This window comes from Myotis brandtii, unplaced genomic scaffold (assembly GCF_000412655.1).
Source record: "Myotis brandtii unplaced genomic scaffold, ASM41265v1 scaffold115, whole genome shotgun sequence".
NCBI classification, from domain to species: Eukaryota; Metazoa; Chordata; class Mammalia; order Chiroptera; family Vespertilionidae; genus Myotis; species Myotis brandtii.
Genome location: NW_005353967.1, coordinates 14,482,790 through 14,492,610, shown reverse-complemented (window position 1 = coordinate 14,492,610; position 9,821 = coordinate 14,482,790). Strand labels below are relative to the sequence as shown.

The 9,821-nt window shown below is 45.4% G+C and overlaps 1 long non-coding RNA gene across 1 annotated transcript; it reads right to left on the bottom strand.

Annotated features, from left to right (window-relative positions):
• Positions 1–4,070: 4,070 nt before the first annotated feature.
• On the bottom strand, positions 4,071–8,482 carry LOC106728180. Its single transcript, XR_001364451.1, has 3 exons — positions 8,473–8,482; positions 6,608–6,609; positions 4,071–4,291 (listed from the first exon to the last, which is right to left on the bottom strand). It is a non-coding gene; the product is annotated as an uncharacterized LOC106728180 (long non-coding RNA).
• Between the last annotated feature and the right edge of the window lie 1,339 nt (positions 8,483–9,821).

Below are 9,821 nucleotides of genomic sequence, written 5' to 3'. Positions count from 1 at the left end.
AGACCGAGGCTGACCAGAGATGCCTTTTAGTCCACAGGGAGTTATCCTGTTATTCTTTCAAAGTTTGAGAAGGCTTATCAGCAGCTAGGCACACATAACCCTATTCCCTGTCTCTTTTCCCCAGTTTTCTCAGGGGAATATTTCTGAATATTAGAGACATGGAAAAAAATGACATATTCTCCTTTTCTCTCTCCTCATGTAGGGATTTCACAATTTAACTACAGGGGCCCTCTGGAATTCTTTCTCTCTCAGTGATCAACAAGAGGCAAATGTGAGTTAACCTCAAACACTGGTCTCAGCTGAATCTACCAGGGAAAAAAAAAGTGTAAGAGTGAACTTTGCCCTATCACAATAATTTGGAACTTCACCCAAAACCAATACTTCCATCCTTGGAACACATCGTAATTCCCGAAGTTGTACACCATTGAGAGAGAGAGAGAGAGAGAGAGAGAGCGAGAGCGAGCACGCAAGAGCAGGCTTTTGGAGCAGGAGCAGGCTTTACCTTTTATTTTAAGAGAATTTAATTTAACTTTCAAACGACAAAACAGTACATTTCCCAGGAAATAATTTAGCTTTTGAACAGAAATTTTCAGCAGTAAGTCTAAGAAAGAGCCTTTTGTATCAGACAGAAAATTAATTTTATCCCCCAAGCATTTTGGGCAAGGAGCTGGTGCTTCATTGTTTATGGGCATTATGTGGTTATATTTTATTACGTATGATAAAAAATATGAGATTAGACTGCCTTGAACACATAAGGTGGTTCACATCTGGAAGCGCAGTCCACAGGGTAGATTGTAGATGGTGGGAAACAGTAGATGAGGCCGACACTCAGAAATGTATAGCCAGGTCTCAACAGAGAATTGAGTGTCTTCCTATGGAGCATGAGGAACCTGGAGCATGTGCAATTTATATTTTTTAAAATGCTAAGGGAAGTCAAATAATAAAAGCATAGACAATTATAATTTGAAAAGCAGAGTAGTAATATCTTCATTAATTTGTATCAAGAGAGTGTTTCAACAAAGATGTTTGTTCTATCCTTAAGTGCCTGACAATGCCTCTCTGTTGTCTTCATACATGAAACATCATCTGGGTGAGTGTAGGATTCTTTACCTCTAAATTGAACATGTGGCTTGATGGCCTGCTGGCATAAATGTCATAAAGGAGAAAGAAGTAGGAAACAACAAATATTTTGAAAGCAGACTTTTCCTGTGTCAACACTACTGATTTAGATGTAAGAAATTTAGAATCTAGGTGATTTTCAATGAATGCCTTGACTTTAAAAAAAAAAAGTTTTGTCATTTGTTGGATGAAACAATTGAGCTAAATGATTGCTCTGGAATACTTTAATGTCAAACTTTATCTATTAAGAACATGTTTTAAATTACTCCAGAATGCACTGCACATAGTAGGTTTTAAGTAAATGTTTAATGAATAACCTATGGATATTTATCAGAAATTCCTCCTTAAAAAGACCTGCATTTTGCCATGCCCACTTGAATGTGTGGTAGATTTTGATCCTTTGAAATTATAAAGAACATCAAACTGTAATATAAGAAATGCCTACTGATGTTTAAATATAGAACAATGTATTTCAATGTATGAGAAAACTTTTGGAAAATTCTTGTCAATATTCAGAACTTTAGATTTTTAGATTTGAGAGAGAGAGAGAGAGAGAGAGAGAGAGAGAGACTGAGGGGGAGGAGAGGTTCGATTCCAGTCAAGGGCACATGCCTTTGGCTAAGCATATGCCTGGGTAGAGTCTGAGCCATGGACCTACGGGGTCCACGCTGAGGAATGATGAGGTAAGAAACCCTCTAATTCTAAGCACTTAGCCTCGATTTGGGCAATGCAAAGTGTGATAACTTACCTCCCACAATCCTCTGCTAACTGTATTATGGAAATGATGGCAACTACTTCAAAGTCCCTGGTGAGCCCTGTGGCTTTGGTGCCATTTATTGTCAATTCACCTCAGTCAACCAGCTGTCTCACGGACTTACCTTTTGTACCAAGCCTTTTATGAAACTGGCATTTGTGTCAATAAACTTTAAGCCCATCTTGCTGAGATAATTATCTGGGTCACTCAAATTTCAGCTACCTTAAATAATTACAGCCTTTTAGCCTCTAATACAAAGTGATTAAAGAAGAAGGAACCTGGGGTCACCATGCCAAAGTCAATTAGATGGAAATGCTGGCCGGTCTGGGCTCAGGCCTCTGATTTGAATGCACAAGCCTCTGGGCTATGTCAGGGACTCGCAGAGAGTAAGTCACTCATAAAATACACATTTGTTTGGCTGAAGCATGATCTAATTTGCAAACACAACCATTTCATCATATCAGCTGGTAAGGGGAAAAGCTATCTCAGGAACACATCATAAAGACTGCTTTGTGGTGCAATGGCCCTCAGCATCAGCGACCGCAACCGGAAAGTAAGTCCACTCTCCCTAGGGACAAAGATTATAGCAAAAGTCGCTGTACAGATTTCAAAGCTATGCACATCCAGAAGCTCCAGGCAAACGTTATAGTCTCACTAGATTTTTTTTCCCCATGCCTTCAAGGGATTGACTTTTGGTCCTTTCATATATTTGTCTCTATATTCTTAAGGTAACAAAACTCACTAATTACAAAAGACTCATGTTCTCATCTTGGTCAAAAGCTTGAAATGTTCAGGAAAAAAAAAATCTTTGGAAACCGGGAAATCGTGACACTTAAATCCCTTTCCTCCCGTGGACTAGAAAGACAAAGCCCTTTATTAAGCACCCCCACCCCCACTTCCATCTCCACCTGTCAGTGTTTAAAACTGGAGACTAATGGTAGGCAGGCTTCTCCTGCGGGTCGTAATTGCCTTTCCAACAGAGAAGCCATCTCCAAAGCAACCAAGATATAAGCTATGAATTCAAGCTGCGACTCTCTATGTAAATTGCTTGCAATGAAATTGAAATTTCCCGAAAGAAAGCTGCACTGGTTTGGTCTATTAAATGCATTCCTATCGCAGATGCAGGGATGTCTGCCAGTGATAGGAAACTGTCCATACTTCATACATTGTACACAGAGATAAGACCCAAATGCGCTTTTTAACCTGATCTTAAATTTAAAAAGGCCTGTCATTATTGATCATGTGATTCGATAATTCTGATTCATTATTTAAAGCAGCCCCACTGTCCACAGCTGCCAACATTAGTCCCAAAATGAAATAATGGTGTTTTATACACCCTCATCTCACATTAGCTTTTTTTTTTTCCACATTAGCTTTGCCATGTTTTTGTGCGATAGATTTTTGGTCTTTGGCACGCCTTGACTATTCACTATTAAATGTTCCCATAAATTTAGAAGGTTTTTTCTTATTTTGTTTCTTTAATATTTTTTGCCATAAACTCCTCTACCTCCAAAACAGGAGCCAGTGTCAGGTAATGTTCTATTGTACTAAGCAACATTATTATTGTTCAATTAACAAACACTTTACCTGCACAACCCTGCCGAGGGTATGAGATATATGAACACATGGGAGCACAAAATTTGTTGAGCACTTAGCACAGACTTCCCTGAACTACTCACACTTCATTTGGCCCGCATCTGCCTCCATCAGACCCTCCCTCTATTGGGTTCACCTTACTTCCTCCACCCTACACATTCGATACCTGAAGGCTCCCTCAAACTCTTTATGAGAATCAAAGAATAGAGGGGGGAAAAAAACATAAGAAACCCACTCTGGGGCAGAGCACCCTCCAGTATTCATTTGCCCCATCTTTCATTACAGTTCAACCCCTGATTTTCAGCTGGGCACATGGCTGCCTGGAACATAGTTAGGGATGACATATGACTATTTCCAGCCAATGGCATATAAATAGAATGTATTTTTGAAAATGTTTGGAAAATTCCATTAAGATGTATCTGGCCTAGGCCCTTTGCCCCCTTTCTTCTTTGTCCTTTTCTGCATCCTGCTGTTGGATGGATATGACTAGAAGTCCAGCCACCATTGTGGTCCAAGAAGTCGAGGGCCATACTCTAAGGCAGTGGTTCTTGAAAGGACAAAGCAGAAACACACCCTCCTCCCTTTTCAAGGATGGAGCAGAGACACACTCTCCTCCCTCTCCTCTATCTTGTCTTGCAAGGCTGGGCCCTCAGCCCAAACCCCGCCCCCCCTTTTCTGAGAGTGACCACAAGAATACTGGTATTGTCCTAACTCCCCCAACCACCACCTGAGTGGACCAATGAAGCTCCAGAAATGCAGCTAAGGTCCTAATAAGGCTATAGTGGAGGACGGCTCTAACCTTCAGAATGTATTGGTCACTTCCTGACCCTTATGCTATAAAACCCTGACCTAAATGACCAATCTCTGTAACTCACGTCACCCCTAAAGCCCACCCAAATAACTTGCCCTATATAACCTTTGTTCTCCCGGGACACTCTCTCTCGTCTCACCGCTGCGTCGGACAGAGACTGGGAGCCAAACCTGGGTTTGAATAAAAGACTCTTTGCTTTTGCATTGGAAAAGGCTCCCTGGTGGTGAATTATTGGGGACCCCGAACTCTGGGCATAACAGTTCTCAACCTTGGCTGCACATTAAAATCACCTGGGAATCTTTTTAAAATCCTGATTTCTGGGCCCCATCCTCCGGAAATTCTGTTTCTTTGTTACTAATGTATGTTGTGGCCCCGCCCCATAACAAAGAAACAGAATTTCCGGAGGATGAGGCCCAGAAATCAGGATTTTATAAAGATTCCCAGGTGATTCTAATGTACAGCCAAGGTTGAGAACCATTGCTCTAAGGAGTGGCAGAGAACTTGATGGAACAGAGCCACCAAACTAGCCCTGAACTCTCTGTCTCCAGATCTGAACATGAGAGAGAAACACAGGTAAGCCACAATTCCTTGGGGTGCCTGTTACTTGCAATGGGATTTGATGCTAACTATAGGCGCTCTGATTTTCATTAGCACCAGGATTTGATTTTTGTTGGTATCTGCATTCAGATCATGAATTTTTTAAGCACCTGATAAGATCCCATGCTTGACAAATGTTTGACAAACTAATTGAAAGAGCAACCCCACTAGTAAAGAAAAAGTTCACTTATTCATTCATTTAATGCCAGGAATATCAGAATTTTAACACATGAGAACAAACAAAAAAAGCATGTCTTATTCTTGGCAAGTGACTTGCTATGGAATATAGAATCAAGGTTCAGAAGTTTGCTCACCGACTGTTAGATTTCATTTTCTGGGACTCACTTTGCTCATCTGTGAAATGGGCCCCTGATCTCAGCGGGCTGGGAAGCGGGGAGGCAGCAGGGCAAGAGGAAAGCCCCGTGTGCCTCTAGCCCTGCAGCCCCTGCTTCATCCAAGCCGTTCTGCATTCAGAATCCCACATAAGATTTTGTGCTATAAAAGAGTTTCACTAAGGAAATGAGAATTTTAAAATTCACTGGGCCAGATAATCTGTACGATCCCTTCCAGTTGTAATATTTTATGATTAGAAAGACTCCCGCAGGCCAGCATGGGGAAGACAGTCGCACTGCTATGTGCTGAGTCACATTGGGAGTGGCACTGCCTGGATGTGTGGTCAAGAGCAAAGCCTGGGTCCAGAAGGCAGAGTCCGGATGTGGAGGTGTCAGACGCAGCTGGAAGGCGACAGTTCAGAGTTATTTTTTCTGTTTGGTGCCAGTTTTACGTTAAACACAAGGACAAGGACTACCTGTTAGAGAATGGGCATTTGCTTAATAAATGCAGAGTAAAGGCTATGTATTAATGAATAGTTAGACATGCTACGACTGAACAGAGTAGAGGCTGCCCAGAGGCATCTCATCTCATTTACTCATAGAGATATTTGAGATATTTAATAGAAGAAAGGAGTGGCAAGGTGTGCGTGGTGTAGACCCCCCACACGCAATGCTTGCTGGGGGTGAGCCTGGCTGGAGGTGTTCACGCTCCAGGGCAGGGACCTGGGAACAGTTCTGCCAGCTCCACCCCAGACATGAAATGGACGCAGGCCCGGGAGCCAGGAGGCCCTGTCCTGGTCTCGGCTCCACTCCTGCATCCAGTCATTCTCTCTCCCCATGTCTCAGTCCCTTCTTCTGTGAATGAGCAGGTCGGTCTAGGAAGGTCATCGTTGGAACACTTTTAGCTCTGAGATGCCAGGGTTTAATGTGTAAATGTGTGAAGGGCCGGGGAAGGGAGTGCAGTGTTGCTTCCCCGCCTGTGGCATGTCTCTGGACAGAGGAAACTGCCCACTGAGACACTTATGGACTCTTTGCCCCTCGGCTTACATCACATATGTGGAGGTGGGGCCTCTCTGGTCAGCAACTTCGGGGGGGGGGAATGCAAGGGCAAGTTCAACTCCAGCCTTCCTGCTTGGCACAGGGGGCAAGTGGTTGGCCTCCACTGCTGCTCCAGGAGCAGCCCCCCGTCTGTAGGGGGCGCCTGCCTGCATCCAGCAAAGCTGAGGACAAGGGAGGTGTCCAGCCCCAACAGCCCTCTTGACTACACTGCTAACGACACATCCTCCAACCTGGTCTAGGTGTGACTTCATAGCCTGAGAGGTGAGGTAGGCATCAGCCTTCAGCCCACATGTCAGCATCAAAGGGGGTCCCTACATATTATTCAGTGTTGTATAAAACAACTTGTGAGGGAGGTATTATTATCCCATTTTATGGGTTAAAAACCTGAAACTCAGAGTTTCATTAACTTGTCCAAAGTCTCCCAGTTGGGTGATACTGTCTACCTCGTAGGATTTATGTCAGGATTGTCTGAGCTGTTTGTGCATGTGGTGTTTGAGGTTGTGTCTTCCAGGCCCGGCTGTGTGACATGCAGGGGGACCACAAGATGCAGCCTGTCTGGGGAGCAGTGACCCACCTGCAGCCTGACAGATGAAGGGGGAGACCTGTCTTCAAAGTCCCATCTCCAAGGACCCTTCTTTTACTCCGCACTTACCCCCTGCTCCGCAGCAGCTAGCGGAGCAGAGGTGAGCCAGGGGCCATTGGTTCCCAAGGAAACCACTCGCTCAGCGGCTGCCTGATGCCCTGAGCAGAGAAGCAGAGGAGGCAGACAGTAATTAAGAGGTTCTGGGGTGGAGTGGGGGGGAGGCTTACAGGCGGCCATGTTTCTCAGGAGGCCAGCACACCTGGGGGCCGCTCCTGAGGGTGGCCTCAGCCCTCCTGTCAGAAGAGAAAAACTTCCAGCCGGCAAAGCTGTCAGGGGCAGTTAGAATGAACCATCTTCAAACTGCAGCGGCCCCTCACTTAGATGTACCCCCTCCAGAGGTGTCTTCACCTGTCTAGATCCACAGTTCTCAACCCTGGGGGCCGTAGAGAACCCTCTGGGAGGCTTTAAAGAACAGTGATGCCGGGCTCATTCCTCTCCCGGGGGCTCGGGAAGTCTGGAGGTGGCTGCCATGGCCAGGGCTGGGAACCTCTGTTTCAGACAAAGCTCAGCCCTCACCACCACCAGGCCCACGTCTCACGGTGATGCAGTTTAGCAAGCGCCTCAGCCATCACCATGTGTACTTGGGCGGCCGCCTTATCTGCTAATGTGACCTCCATGACAGCAGGGAGTGTGAGGTGCCCTCCTCTCCAGCACCTAACATAGTTCTTCACATTCAGCAGCAATTCCAATAACATCTGGTGAATAACATCAAACAGTAATAACTGAGAATTAAAAAAACAACAATGTAGGGAGCGGGTCTAGGGTCAAGCCTCGGGCTGACCTGTGGCAGGGTCACAAACAAGTCCCAGCCTGAAGGGCAGAGCTCTCCTAGCATAATTAAGCCTGACCCTGTAGCTCTCCCTAATTCCTTCCTAAGTAGCCAATGGGCTGTGGGAGGTGCAGCAAGTGTTGCCAAAACAAGAACATTTGCATACATGTTAATCGACCCTTGTTTTAATGAGACTATAAAACAAAGCATCGGCTTGCAGGCTGGATCTTTCTGTGTCCTCATCCAGGCATGGGAGATCCGCAAAGCCCCAGCTGTATTCTCTTTGTCTGTCTTCTTTAATCCTTCACTGCCCCTCCTCAGGTTCGCCCTTGGCCGTGCTGGCGCGGCACACAACAACACCTCAATATATTTACATTGAAAAAAAATCTCAATATAGAGTATGTTTACATATGAGTGTCTCAATGGTCTCATAGTTGAAAAACACCAAACAGTTCATATAATTCTTATGTTAAACCCTGTGAAGTAGATAGGAGACCTTAGGCAAGTTAATTAAATTCTGAGCCTCAGTTCCTTCACTTTTAAAATGGGAATAGTGCATCCCTCACAAGGTTATTGAGAGGATTACTGCCTGGCCATAGTGAGGATTCAAGAATGCTATTATTGCCCTAACCAGTTTGGCTCAGTGGATAGAGCGTCTGCCTGTGGACTGGAGGGTCCCGGGTTTGATTCCGGTCAAGGGCATGTACCTTGGTTGCGGGCACATCCCCAGTGTGTGTGGGGGCGGGATAGGGGGCAGCTGATCAATGTTTCTCTCTCATCGATGTTTCTAACTCTCTATCCCTGTCCCTTCCTCTCTGTAAAAAAATCAATAAAATATATATATTTTTAAAAAAAGAATGCTATTATTATTGGTAAGGTTATCATTCCCCTCATGTTAAATAGGGTAAACTGAGGCTCAGATAGATAAAGTGACTTGCCCAAGATCCCACAGGGTTAGACCTCAGATCAAGGTCTGCTGACTCCCAATCTTGTATTAGTTTATATACTATGTTGAGAACATTCCCCCAGAAGGGAAAGCAAGCAATATCAACCTAGTTTTCCAGATGGGAACATTCATGACCAAGAGAGATGACTTGCCTAGAATCCATACCACCGATGGATCAGCGCCATGCGTGGCGAGAACACGGGGTCAGGAACCAGGGGTCCCTCCCTCCTCTCACATGGACCAGCCTGGTCCTTCAGGCCACATTCGCTCCCCATGCCTCGGTTTCTGCCCTTAGACTGGGGGACAAATGACCATTAGGTCTTCCATAGACCCGACAGTCCAGAACTGCACGTGAGCTGTGTCCAGGGCCCTCTCAGCACTGTGTGTGTGTGTGTGTGTGTGTGTGTGTGTGTGTGTGTGTGTGTGTGTGTGTGTGTGCCTGCTCCCAGCCTTGCACCCCAGCCTCCTGTCTTCCTCACATCCATGCTGAGCCCAGGCACCAGACACAGTTAATAAGCCTGCCTTCCCCAGAATGCCTGGCTCTCCAAGGAGCCCCGGAAAAGTGAAGGTGCCCCTGGGACTCCTCCCTCCTCCCGGCCGCCAGGGCTCATGATGCACATCCTGAGCTCAGAGCTCTGGGGAGCCTGTTCCAGGAGATGATGACCTCAGGTTCTTCCTCTGGAGCTTTCTGCAAGGTGGTAAATAGACGCTAAGGAGTCTGGCTTCTCCGGGATGTGCCACCGTGTCTCTCTCACTGGTTTTGCCAGTCACGAGCACCATTTTTCCAGGAAAAGAGGCTTTGACGTCCCTCTAAGCCTCGAAACAATAGGAAAGGAGGCAGAGAGCCTATTAAAAGCCCGGCAGAAAAACAGAAAAGACCCTGAAACCACATCAAAATATTTTTATTAATTATTTCTGAGGGATTGTTTTTTTGTGTGTCATCCTATATTTTTAAACTAGTAAGTAGGCATTGTTTTTTTCAAAGGAAAAAAGTCTATAATTTTCTATGTTTATCCAGGCAGGAGTTCGTGAAGGGGTGAACTGCTTCGGCTTCTTGCTCTTATCTATGCTGCTGCCATGAGAATCTACCTTTCCAGCATCACGTAGCATTCTCCATCCCCATCCTGTGTCCGACGCTCTGACTACATTAAAACAGATCGAAGTTTTGGTACCATGCAAATGCTCCACCCCAGGA